This window comes from Leucoraja erinacea, chromosome 26 (assembly GCF_028641065.1).
Source record: "Leucoraja erinacea ecotype New England chromosome 26, Leri_hhj_1, whole genome shotgun sequence".
Taxonomy (NCBI): Eukaryota; Metazoa; Chordata; class Chondrichthyes; order Rajiformes; family Rajidae; genus Leucoraja; species Leucoraja erinaceus.
The window spans coordinates 17,469,565-17,481,227 of NC_073402.1; the positions used below are offsets into that span (position 1 = coordinate 17,469,565).

An 11,663-nucleotide genomic window follows, 5' to 3' on the forward strand; every position below is an offset into this window, starting at 1 on the left:
TGGGAGCAAGGAACCTTCTTTTGAATTTGTACCGAGGTTAAATGGATTATCATCCATGATCATAAAAAGTCGTATATTGGATGTAGTGGGTTTATTTATGGGTGAAAACAGCCAGGCTGTCCTCTATGACTCTGATCCGGGAAGGAAGGAGGGGGGAGGGGGGAGGGGGGACACTATTCACTTCCCCGCAAACATTTACCAAGATTGTCTCATATTTTGTTGACCTCATGTACATACATGCTTTCAATATTCATTTGACACCACATATTGCGACTTTGTCAAGACCCTTCTGGAAGTCTGTATTCAGGTCGTTCACCATGGTATTGGTTTGCCCTCAGCATTACTTGTTGCCCTTTGTTGCATTACTCCAGCTTCGCTCATTTGGTTCTAATCTAGTTTTCACAATAGTATGGAACTAGTTGTTCCTCCCAGCTAACATCAATTTTCAAAGAGAGAAGGTGATCAGATGTATGCACGAAAGCCAATGACAAAGCTTTGCAACAGGTACAGTTCGACGTGTGTCTGCACATTTACCCGAAATGGCTGTCTTTTCAAATCTAGATCATTTTACAATCACTTGCCGGTTAAAGTCCTGGGTGATCTGAACCCGGAGACGGTCCGCGGACCCCAACACCCAACACCCACCTCCTCCTGGGTCCCAGACACACCGCTGGCACTGATCCTTATCGCAGCTGTTTTCGGCTTCGCTGGTCCCTCTCTCCAGTGGCGGCTGGCATTAATTGGTCCTGATAGTTCAACTACTTTCACGGCCCCGCGATACCTTTCGTTCTCTCGAAATTACACAGCCGGTCTTGGAAGGTTTGCAAATACTGAGACTAATTACAGAGGTTTCACGTTTGAGGAAGAAAGTGCTTCCTCGCGTTGGATCAAACTGCGTTTCGGTATCTTCCGTGTCGGAACCACTTTTATATGTGTTACGCCCTTTTTTTAAAATCTATCTTCCACATCTAATGTTGGCTCTGATAGCCAGTTCACTATTCCCATGTGATTGTGTTGCATAACCACACCCGTGACATAATGCACATACGAGCAACGCGTCTGTGCGGGACATGGAGAAAAGAAGCCGCGATCTGTTCCCCTCTCTACATCTATCACAAGGAAACCCAGTACACGAGAACTGTCATTTCCTTCACCACTGAAGTTACCTTAAAGTAGCAAAGACGTGTTTTAAAAAAGTTCTTGGTAAACAGCCCATTGGCCCCGTATTTAGATACATTTTTAAAGTTTCTCTCTTGGGCAAGTTATTTCAAGAGAACTTGTTGTTGAGTCACAAAGTACTGGAGTAATCCGACGGCTCAGGCAGCATAAGATCATAAGGAATAGGAGTAGAATAGGGCCATTCGGCCCATCAAGTCTACTCCACAATTCAATCATGGCTGATCTATCTCTCCCTCCTAACCCCATTCTCCTGCCTTCTCCCCAAATCCTCTGGCACCGGTACTAATCAAGAATGTATCTATCTCTGCCTTAAAAATATCCACTGAAGAAAGTGGATAGGTGACGTTTCTGGTCGAGACCCTTCTACAGACGGAGCACTTCAGCACTGAGTACTCCAGCATTTTGTCTCTTTTTGTAAACCAGCATCAGCAGTTCCTTGTTTCTACAACTTATTGTTGATTCCATTCACGTGTACATAATGTTCATCTCAATTTTGTGTCCTGTATTCTACGTCACTATTACAAATACTTCCCCTCTGAAGCTCGTAAATATCTAATCTTGGATGATATGACCTTGGTGACCACAACCGTAGCTTGTACAAGAAGGTTGTTAGAGAAGAAAATAATATAATCTTAACTGAGCTGGATTTGGCAAAAGGGTAGGTAGTAGAGAAAAGGTTCCGTGTGTAAATGAAGAAGAAATTCCGCCTATAATGGAGAAAACAGTTAAAAGTTTGGGGATGTGGTATTACAAGCCGGATGACACTGAACAGGTTCAGCAACTTAGAAAGGATGTTACTGGCGGGTTAGAAAGGCGAGAGAAGTCGGGGCTTCCAGGCAAGTTGAAGTTGCGGTGTTTGCAGTTTGGGCTATTCCCAAGGTTGATGTGGCCATTGACAGTATATGAGGTGCCAATTTCTAAGATGGAAATATTAGAGAGATTGGTTAGTTCATATATTAGGAAATGGTTAGGAGTTCTATGGTGTCTTAGTAATGTGGTTTTGTATGGGTAAGGTATTCTCCATTTACCATTCTCTAGCCTAACAGAGGAGTTTAAGTGTGTTTAGGTGAGGTTAGAATTGCAATTATCAGGAAGTAAGGACACCTTAATTAGTAATCTGGTGCCAAGTGTAACTGGAGGGAGGAAGTGGGACTCAAAGCAGGCAGTAGAAGAAGCACATGCAGCTCTGAGGCATACAGGCATTGGTGGTAGGGTGCAGCAAGGGAAGGAGGCTTAGGACTCAGCACAGGGAAACCAGCAAAGATCCTGTCAAAACTCCTGCGGCTTGGAGTTCCCGAGATCCCGGGCCCCGTGATGTAAGTCAGCAAGCACCCACGGTTGGAGCTCCGAGGTCGATCCCTGGCTAAATTAGAAAAAAACATGACATGCAGTATGTGTATTTCTTTGTAATTGTAGTCTGTGGAATTGTATCCCGATCTTAGGCAAGGGTGATATTTGAGATCTTACAAGCTTAATGATGGGCTAGGATTTGTAGAGGATAGGATGCAGGTGCTTAGCATTTGTTAAGAGCGAGCAGCTTCCTTTATTTAGTAGATGCTGGTAGCATAGGTGGTGAGAGCAGTTATTGAGGGACGCCAGAACCAATTTTTGAGCCTTCCCATGGTGGTGACGTGGGTTGAACGCAACAAAACACCAATGAAGCGAGGTACTCACTTGATAACCCCAATGATGTATATGTACAATGATGTAAAAATATGCAGTTTTTTTGCATATGAAGTCATTTATTGTAAGTTGGTATATTTGGTTAGATAGTTATATAATACTTTGGGTTTAGTTATCTTAGTTGAGCACTTATTCTGGAGTTATAACACAAGTACTTTGTGTTTTAATTGTAACTCAGCCTGAACACTTTTACTGTAATGTGCTAAAATGAAGAATTGTTACACAGATATCCATCAACTCTTCCCCTCGCTTTCCTTGCTTTTTTTTTCTTTTAAAGTCCAAGTAACTGAGTATTATTTCAGCGCATTTACACTTAAACCCTTAATCGCGTCCACTATTTTGGATTTCTGCCATTATCCTGAATTCATGTAAACATTTGGAGTATGTGACCTTTTGCACAAGAATGCAGACAAAAATGCTGGTGAAACTCAGCGGGTGATGCAGCATCTATGGAGCGAAGGAAATGGGCAACGTTCCGGGTCGAGACCCTTCTTCAGACTGATGTGAGGGTGGGGTCGGGATGGGGGGGGGGGGGGGGGGGTGGGGTGGGAAGAAGCAAGGAAGGGTCGGAGCCAGTTGGCTGAGGGAGAGCTGGGAAGGGTAGGAGAAAGCAGGGACTACCTGAAATTGGACAAGTCAATGTTCATACTGCTGGGGTGTAAACTGCCCAAGCGAAAAATGAGGTGCAGCTCCTCCAATTTATGGTGGTCCTCACTCTGGCCATGGAGGAGGCCCAGGACAGAAAGGTCGGATTTAGAATGGGAGGGGGAGTTGAAGTGCTGAATTACCATCAGATCAGGTTTGTTATTGCGAACCGAGCGGAGATGTTTGGTGAAGCGATCGCCAAGCCTATGCTTGGTCTCACTGATATAGAGCGGCTGACACCTTGAGCAGCAGATGCAATAGATGAGGTTGGAGGAGGTGCAGGTGATCTTCTGCCGCACCTGGAAAGACTGCTTGGTTCCTTGAATGGAGTCAAGGGGGGAGGTAAAGCGACAAGTGCAACATTTCCTGCGGTTGCGAGGGAAAGTGCCAGGGGAGGGGGTGGTTTAGGTGGGAAGGGACGAATTGACCAGGGAGTTACAGAGGGAGCGGTCTTAGCGGAAAGCAGACAAGGGAGGAGATGGGGAGATGTGGCCAGTGGTGGGATCCCGTTGCAGGTGGCAAAAATGTCGGAGGATTATTTGTTGTATGTGACGGCTGGTAGGGTGGAAGGCGAGGACAAGGGGGACACTGCCCTTGTTATGAGTTGGGGGGGGGGGGGGGGGGGAGTGAGAGCAGAGTTACGGGGTATAGAAGAGACCCTGGTGAGAGCCTCATCTATAGTAGAAGAGGGGAACCCCCGTTCCCTGAAGAGCGAGGACATCTCCGATGCCCTGGTTTGCACAGTAATGATGGGCAGAATCTTGTAAAGGCAGGAAAGAGAAATCAGTCAAAAGGAGAATCCCTTCCTGAAATGCCTCGCAAAATGTGGCCCGACCTGTTGAGTTCTTCTAGCAATGTATGTTTTGATCGAGAAAGATAAAATAAGCTGATGGATTGGCTACAAAATTGTAAATAAATTTAAAGTATCTTTCAATTTAAAGCAAATGTACATAAATACAGTGTGTAGGAAGGAACTGCAGATGCTGGTTTACACTGAAGATAAACACACAATGCTGGAGTAACTCATCGGGACAGGCAGGATCTTTGGAGAGAAGGAACGGGTTGCTTCGGGTCGAAACCCTTCCTCAGACAGGGCGTCAATAAAGAAATTTACTCTCGTATATCCGGGTTGTTTAAAATTTTATCTTATGAATTACAAGCTTATTTGAATGGTAGAAATTCGTCCATTGCTTAATTTATATTCAATACTAGACTAAGTGGGACCCGTTTGGTCCCATGTTCACACGGGAGGGCTGGTCCCCCAATGCAATATTCCATAACTGGAGCGCTGGTATGGATGTTGTGGGCTGAAGGGACTGGTCTCCAGAGGGCTAGTGTGGACATTGTGGGCCAAATGGATTCTTGGGGTGCAGCTCAGTCCCTCAAGCCTGATGTGCTGGCAGCGCACTCATGGTTGTTGGGCTGGCAGTTGAATTTGGTCCTTGAAATTCCATTTCAAGGCTATTCCTTGAAATTCCATTTCAAGCAGGGCGCGAGGCCACCAAATTCAAATCCATTTTCCTACCATTTCAAGCAGGGTGCAAGGCCACCAAATTCAAGTGCAGTTCATACCATTTCAAGCAAGGTACAAGACCACCAAATTCAAATGCAGTTTCATACCATTTCATGCAGGGTTCAAGGCCACCACATTCAAATGCAGTTTCACACCATTTCAAGCAGGGTGAAACCACCATAAAACCACACAAAACACCACACTCACAGTTCAGTAGACATTTAGTGTGTTCAGTTGATTCACAGCTCGGAGTCGTGACCTCTCCCTCCCCCATCATGCAGAGATGAGCCACACCCACACTTCCGGGTTTTATAATCCCTCGCTCCTCCCACCGGAAAAGGTGTGACCTTTATGGCATGATTGACAGGAGAGAGATTCTCAGCATTTCTTAAACACTAATAACACTTTTATTTTTCATTGATGGGAAGAATCCTCTGCACACGATGAGCGGAGGGGGAAGGGTAAGATGGCGAAAAATCACAGCCGTAAGTGGTAGCGTTTTATCTAAAATCAATATACAGTGCAAACAGGAAGTTGTCAAGTTTAGACCACCCACCATTTGCAGTGCTTTTACTTCAACCCAACCTCCCCCCCCCAACCATTTGCAGTGCTTTTACTTCAACCCAACCCCCCCACCCTCCACCCCCAAGCCATTTGGAGTGCTTTAACTTCAACCCAAAACCCCACCCAACTATTTGCAGTGCTTTTTACTTCAATGCAAAACCCCACCCAATCATTGGCAGTGCTTTAACTTCAACCCAAACCCCACCAACCATTTGCAGTGCTTTTACTTCAAACCAACCACATTTTCATTTTCATTTTCAAACCACATGAAGGGCACTCAAGGTCAGTAAAACCACACTCACAGTTTAGTAGACATATGTTCAATGTTATTCACTGTTCAGACTGAGAGACGTGACCCTCTCACTTCCCCAATTTTGCAGAGACTGACTGCGGCACAACACTTCCGGGTTTTATAGTCCCTCCCCCCTCCCACCAGCAGGGGCAGCAGAGAGAATGTCAACATTTTTTAAACATTAATAACATTAATGTTTCATCGATGGGACAAATCCTCTTGTTCTGCGCAGTGGATGGGGACTCTGAGTAAGCTGGCCAAACATCACAGCCATAAGTGGCAGCGTTTTTTTCTAAAATCATGAAACAGAAAAATAGGAAGTGGTCAAGATCTTATTTTTAGTAATATAGATGTTATCGTGCTTTAGAATTCAGAGCAGTGATTATCAAAGGATTCAAAGTGAAATGGAAGAATAGAAACAAAACTCTTAAAGGTCTCCAATCGCTTTGAAAGTTCACTTATCCATGTCTTCCAGAAATTCTGTCCTTTCTCGTTGTTACTCCAGCATGATGTGAATTTGCAGTGGATGCTCCGTCTAGGTGATTTTTTTCCCTCTGTACTTGTTGCCCATGTTCTTTTTTTAGTGGTAAAAGTGAAAGGTTTGCAGCCAACACATGTTTGGCTCGGAGGAAGTGAATATTTAGTAGTAGATGAGTTTCCAGAGAAAGAAATCCAGTAACGATGTGCCTATTATTGGTACCGGTGCTGCGGGTAACATTAAAACGATCAAGTGTTTTTGTCTATGGTGATTATTTTTTGCCTCCACTGGACCTAGACGCCAAAACATTATCTGTGTATCTTAAAGAAAAACTTGGCTGTGAGGTTACCTGTCAATAGATTCACACTGTACAGATACTGTTCATTTAAAGTACCTGCGGAATGTAATGAGGTTGGCGAAATGTACAATCCGCAGCTCTGGCCAGAAGGGGCATTTGGCCGGCGCTATTACGAGCCGCGCAGGGTTGGAGTCATCGGCTCAAGCACTGCGCCTGCCGCGGGGGGAATGAGTGCGCCTGCTGGTGCTAGGGGCATTCACTAGTCTCGCTAAATGAACAGTCGGGTACTATCGTTCAATTGTCGTGGCCTGCGTTTGGGCCAGAGCGCAGGGGATAAAGCTCGCCGCTCAGTTGTTGACAACGCTCAGAAGCAAGACTTGGACAAACTCAATTCTCTCAATGATAACTCTCATGGGGCTGGGTGTCTACAACTGACCTTGGCATGGGAATAGTCAGAGGTAGGATACCAGGGGGTGTGGCTATTCTATGGAACAAGAAGCTTGACTCATCAATAAATGTGGTTTGGCTTGATGCTGACTGGTGCATTGCCATACACTTTGCTCACAACGACAAGGAATTTGTTATCCTGAATGTGTATACACCCTATGAATGCCATCAGAATGAATATTTAAATAGGCTTGCATTCATCTATTCTTTCATTCAAAACAATAATTATTGTAGTGTATGTCATTGGGGATATGAATGCAGATATCTCAGATAGGAACTCATTATTTGCCAATCATATGGTGCTTTTACCTACAGATAGTTATACTTATATTAGTGAGGCCTGGCACACTACGTCATGGCTGGATCACTGTATTAGTGCACCTGATGCACATGCCTCCTTGGGTGTATGAGCATTTTGTACGGGGCAGCAATGACTGATCATATACCTGTTGCTATGACAATAAATGTTGAACACATACCTGTGGTATCCAGAGATAGAAATAGCTTTAATACAGAAAATCTGGACTGGTCAACGCTCGCAAAGAAAGACATCCTAGCCTATTATGCCCATACAGATAAATCCTTAAGCAATATCCATCTACCTAAAGATTCAATAATGTGTAGTAATGTTAATTGTAAGGATATGAAGCATAGGAGAGATATCTGCTCATGTATAATGATATAGTAAGTGCTCTATATGTTGGTAGTAAGCCCTACTGCAAGCATAAAATTAAGACACATAACATCAGGCCTGGCTGGAATAAGTATGTAGCTGAGTATCATGCTGAAGCCCGTGAAGCCACCAAATCATGGGCTATGGCAGATAGACCCAGACAGGGGCCTGTGTTTGAGTACAAGAAGCTCACTAATGCAAGGTATAAGTATGCTGTTCGCTTCATCTGTAAAAATGAGCAAGCTATGAGGGCTGATTCCATGGCTAAGAAGCTGCTAAGTAACAATGCTACAGATTTTTGGAAAGAAGTGAGAGCTCTTAACAGTTGTAAAACATCTCTACCATGAACTGTAGATGGAATCTCCGGAACAGCTAATATCGCGGAGTTATGGCGACATTATAGTACTTTATTCAACTGTGTCCAAGGTGACTTGTATAGGGTGGACAATATTGAGAGTAATGACTCAATGGTGATTATGTCACATGAGGTGTATCATGCCATGAACAAGCTGTCCAACATCAAAGCAAGAGGCTTGGATCATATTTCTGCTGAACATCTTAAGTATGCGAGTATGAGGATAGCTCCTCTCCTTGCTATTTGTTTTACTGGCTTTATGATTCATGGCTTGTTACCAGACACAATGTTGTCTGTTCTGTTAGTGCCGGTCATTAAAGCCAAAGCTGGTAAAGTAGGCAGCCTAAATAATTACAGGCCCATAGCTTTAGCCAGAATATTGTCAAATGTTTTAGAAATAGTTCTGCTGGATAGAATAAATGAGTTTGTTATCTCCACATATAACCAGTTTGGTTTTAAAGCTAAACATGGCACTGACTTTTGCATATATGCCCTAAAGGAGATTGTAAACAAATATAGAGGCAACAAGGGGGAATTTGTCCCCAGTCCTTTTTAATCTTTATATTAATGATCTGTCCAAACAATTGAAAGCATGTAATACTGGGTGCATGATTAGTAATATTTTAGTAAACCATATTATGTATGCAGATGATCTTGTGGTCTTTATTCCATCTAGCGCTGGTCTCCAGCAGCTCCTTACTATATGTTCTGTGTATGGTGTGGAACATATTAAATATAATGCTTGTAAGAGTGCTGTTATGACCTGTAGAACCAAAGAGGATAAATGTCTAAAATGTCCTGATTTTTAATTGTCTTGACAATAATCTCAGTCTGTAATAAGGTAACATATCTAGGGCATTTTATTACAGAACAAATGACAGATGAGGATATTTATAGGCAACGACGCATGCTGTATGTACAGGCGAATATTCTCTTGCTGTTTGGTGCGTGTGCAGATGTGGTGAAGATGTCGCTATTTAGAGCATATTGCACACCACTCTATACTGCGCACCTGTGGTCGAACTATGGAAAGACAAGTTTGCAGAGACTAAAGGTGTCATATAATGATGCCATGAGAACACTGCTAAGGAAACCTAGATGGCCAAGTCAAGTTTATTTGTCACATACACATACGAGATGTGCAGTGAAATGAAAGTGGCAATGCTCGCGGACTTTTGTGCAAAAGACAAACAACCAAACAAACTATAAACACAATCATAACACACATATTCTTTTACATAATAAATAATAGAAGGAAAAACGTTCAGTAGAGTTAGTCCCTGGTGAGATAGGCTTTTACAGTCCGAATGACCTCTGGGAAGAAACTCCTTCTCAACCTCTCCGTTCTCACCGTATGGCAACGGAGGCGTTTGCCTGACCGTAGCAGCTGGAACAGTCCGTTGCAGGGGTGGAAGGGGTCTCTCATGATATTGTTGGCTCTGGAGTTGCACCTCCTGATGTATAGTTCCTGCAGGGGGGCAAGTGAAGTTCCCATAGTACGTTCGGCCGAATGCACTACTCTCTGCAGAGCCTTCTTGTCCTTGGCAGAGCAATTCTCAAACCAGATGGTAATGTTCCCGGACAAGATGCTTTCCAACGCCGCTGCGTAGAAGCACTGGAGGATCCTCGGAGACACTCTGAATTTCCTCAATTGCCGAGGTGGTAAAGGCGCTGCCTTGCCTTACTCACGAGTGCTGAGGCGTGTGATGCCCATGTCATATCCTCGGAGATGTGGACTCACAGATATTTAAAACAGTTCACCCTATCCACAGGATCCCCATTTATCCTCAATGGAGTGTACGTCTTCGGATGATGTGCCCACCTAAAGTCCATGATCAGCTCCTTCGTTTTTTTGATGTTCAAGAGGAGGCTGTTATCCTGGCACCAGAGTGCCAGACCAGCCACCTCCTCCCGGTAGGCCTTCTCGTCGTTGTCTGAGATCCGGCCCACCACCACAGTGTCATCAGCAAACTTAATTATTGAGTTGGAGCTGAACCTAACCACACAGTCATGTGTGTACAGGGAGTACAATAGGGGGCTGAGGACACAATCCTGGGGCGATCCTGTGCTCAGGGTGAGGGACTTTGATGTATTCCCTCCCATCTTGACTACCTGGGGCCTGGCGGTGAGAAAGTCCAGGACCCAGGCACATAGGGAGGTGTTGAGCCCCAATTCCATTAGCTTCCCGGCCAGTCTGGTGGGGACTATCGTGTAGTGCTAGTAACATGATTGTGGCTGCAGGAGTCAGTACTTTAGAAGCTATCCTAAGAAATCATATGCATAAATTCATTTGCAGGATAAATGACTCTAAAAATGTAATTATTGTGGCTTTGTCAAACATAAGGTTTAGCACTACACGCTACGAATCCCAGTTGTGGAGACACTGGTATCGTTGTCTCGTTGTAGGCCATTGATCATTCTTTTATTCTGGATTTTAATTCATGTATTGTGTTTTTTTTTTTTAATTATATAATTTATGATGCTTTTATAAGTGATATACTAAGATTTTATATGCACTTTATCATATTTTTTAATATGCAATGCATTTTTATGTAATGTTGCCCCTTGTCTGGACCTGGAGTCCAAAATTAAGTCAGTTAGTTTGGAGGGCTTTTATTGATTAAACTTTAATTCTTAGTCCCCTCCAAGAGGCAAGCTGCCTCCCGGGTTGCCGTGCAGTAAGTCGCTGGATGGGATGCGACCTTTAGCTGAAACTATGGCTGATGCGCTGGGGGGGCCGCTAAATGCGGGAGTAAGGTCGCAGATTGGAAGGGGACCCAATAGTAGGAATGACACACAACATCGCGGAGCGTGTGGAGAGCAGCAATGGGTAGAGTTTCTGGGAGTCAACCGCAGAAGACTCAAATCCAGGATCCGCGATTTTGTGTCGGCGGCCCAAAGAGGAAAAAACCCGGTATAATGGGAGAATGAGGCAACCATGGCTGACAAAGGAAGCCAACAACAGCATAAAAGTGAAAGAGAAGTATGTAATATTGCAAAGATTAGTGGGAAACTAGAGGATTGAGAAAGCAACTAAAAAGGCAATACAGAGCGAAAAGATGAAATATTTTAGACTAGCCGATAATACAAAAGAGGATACCAAAAGTTTATTCACCAATCATATAGACTATGAGAGAGGCAGGAGTTGACACTGGACTGCTGCAGAAGAAGGATCTTTTCAATGCCTGACAAAGGAAGCCAACAACAGCATAAAAGTGAAAGAGAAGTATGTAATATTGCAAAGATTAGTGGGAAACTAGAGGATTGAGAAAGCAACTAAAAAGGCAATACAGAGAGAAAAGATGAAATATTTTAGACTAGCCGATAATACAAAAGAGGATACCAAAAGTTTATTCACATATATAGACTATGAGAGAGGCAGGAGTTGACACTGGACTGCTAGAAAATGATGCTGGAAAAGAAGCAATGGGAATAAAGAACTGGCTGATGAACAAGCTTTTTGCATCAGTCTTCACTAGCAATGTGCCAGCAATTCAAGTCATGGGGCAGCAGTTAGTGGAGTTGCTATTACTAAG

At 43.8% G+C, this 11,663-nt stretch overlaps 1 protein-coding gene across 2 annotated transcripts in view; it reads right to left on the reverse strand.

Annotated features, from left to right (window-relative positions):
* The window catches only part of LOC129709711 (UDP-glucose 4-epimerase-like), a 20,777-nt gene extending 19,761 nt beyond the window's left edge, over nucleotides 1–1,016 (reverse strand). Inside the window, exon 1 of one of the 2 annotated variants that reach the window (XM_055656234.1) lies at nucleotides 582–1,016. The gene's annotated coding sequence lies outside the window, so the exon portion shown is untranslated. The remainder of the gene's footprint in view (nucleotides 1–581) is intronic. The other variant, XM_055656233.1, reaches the window with a different exon arrangement.
* Nucleotides 1,017–11,663: the final 10,647 nt, after the last annotated feature.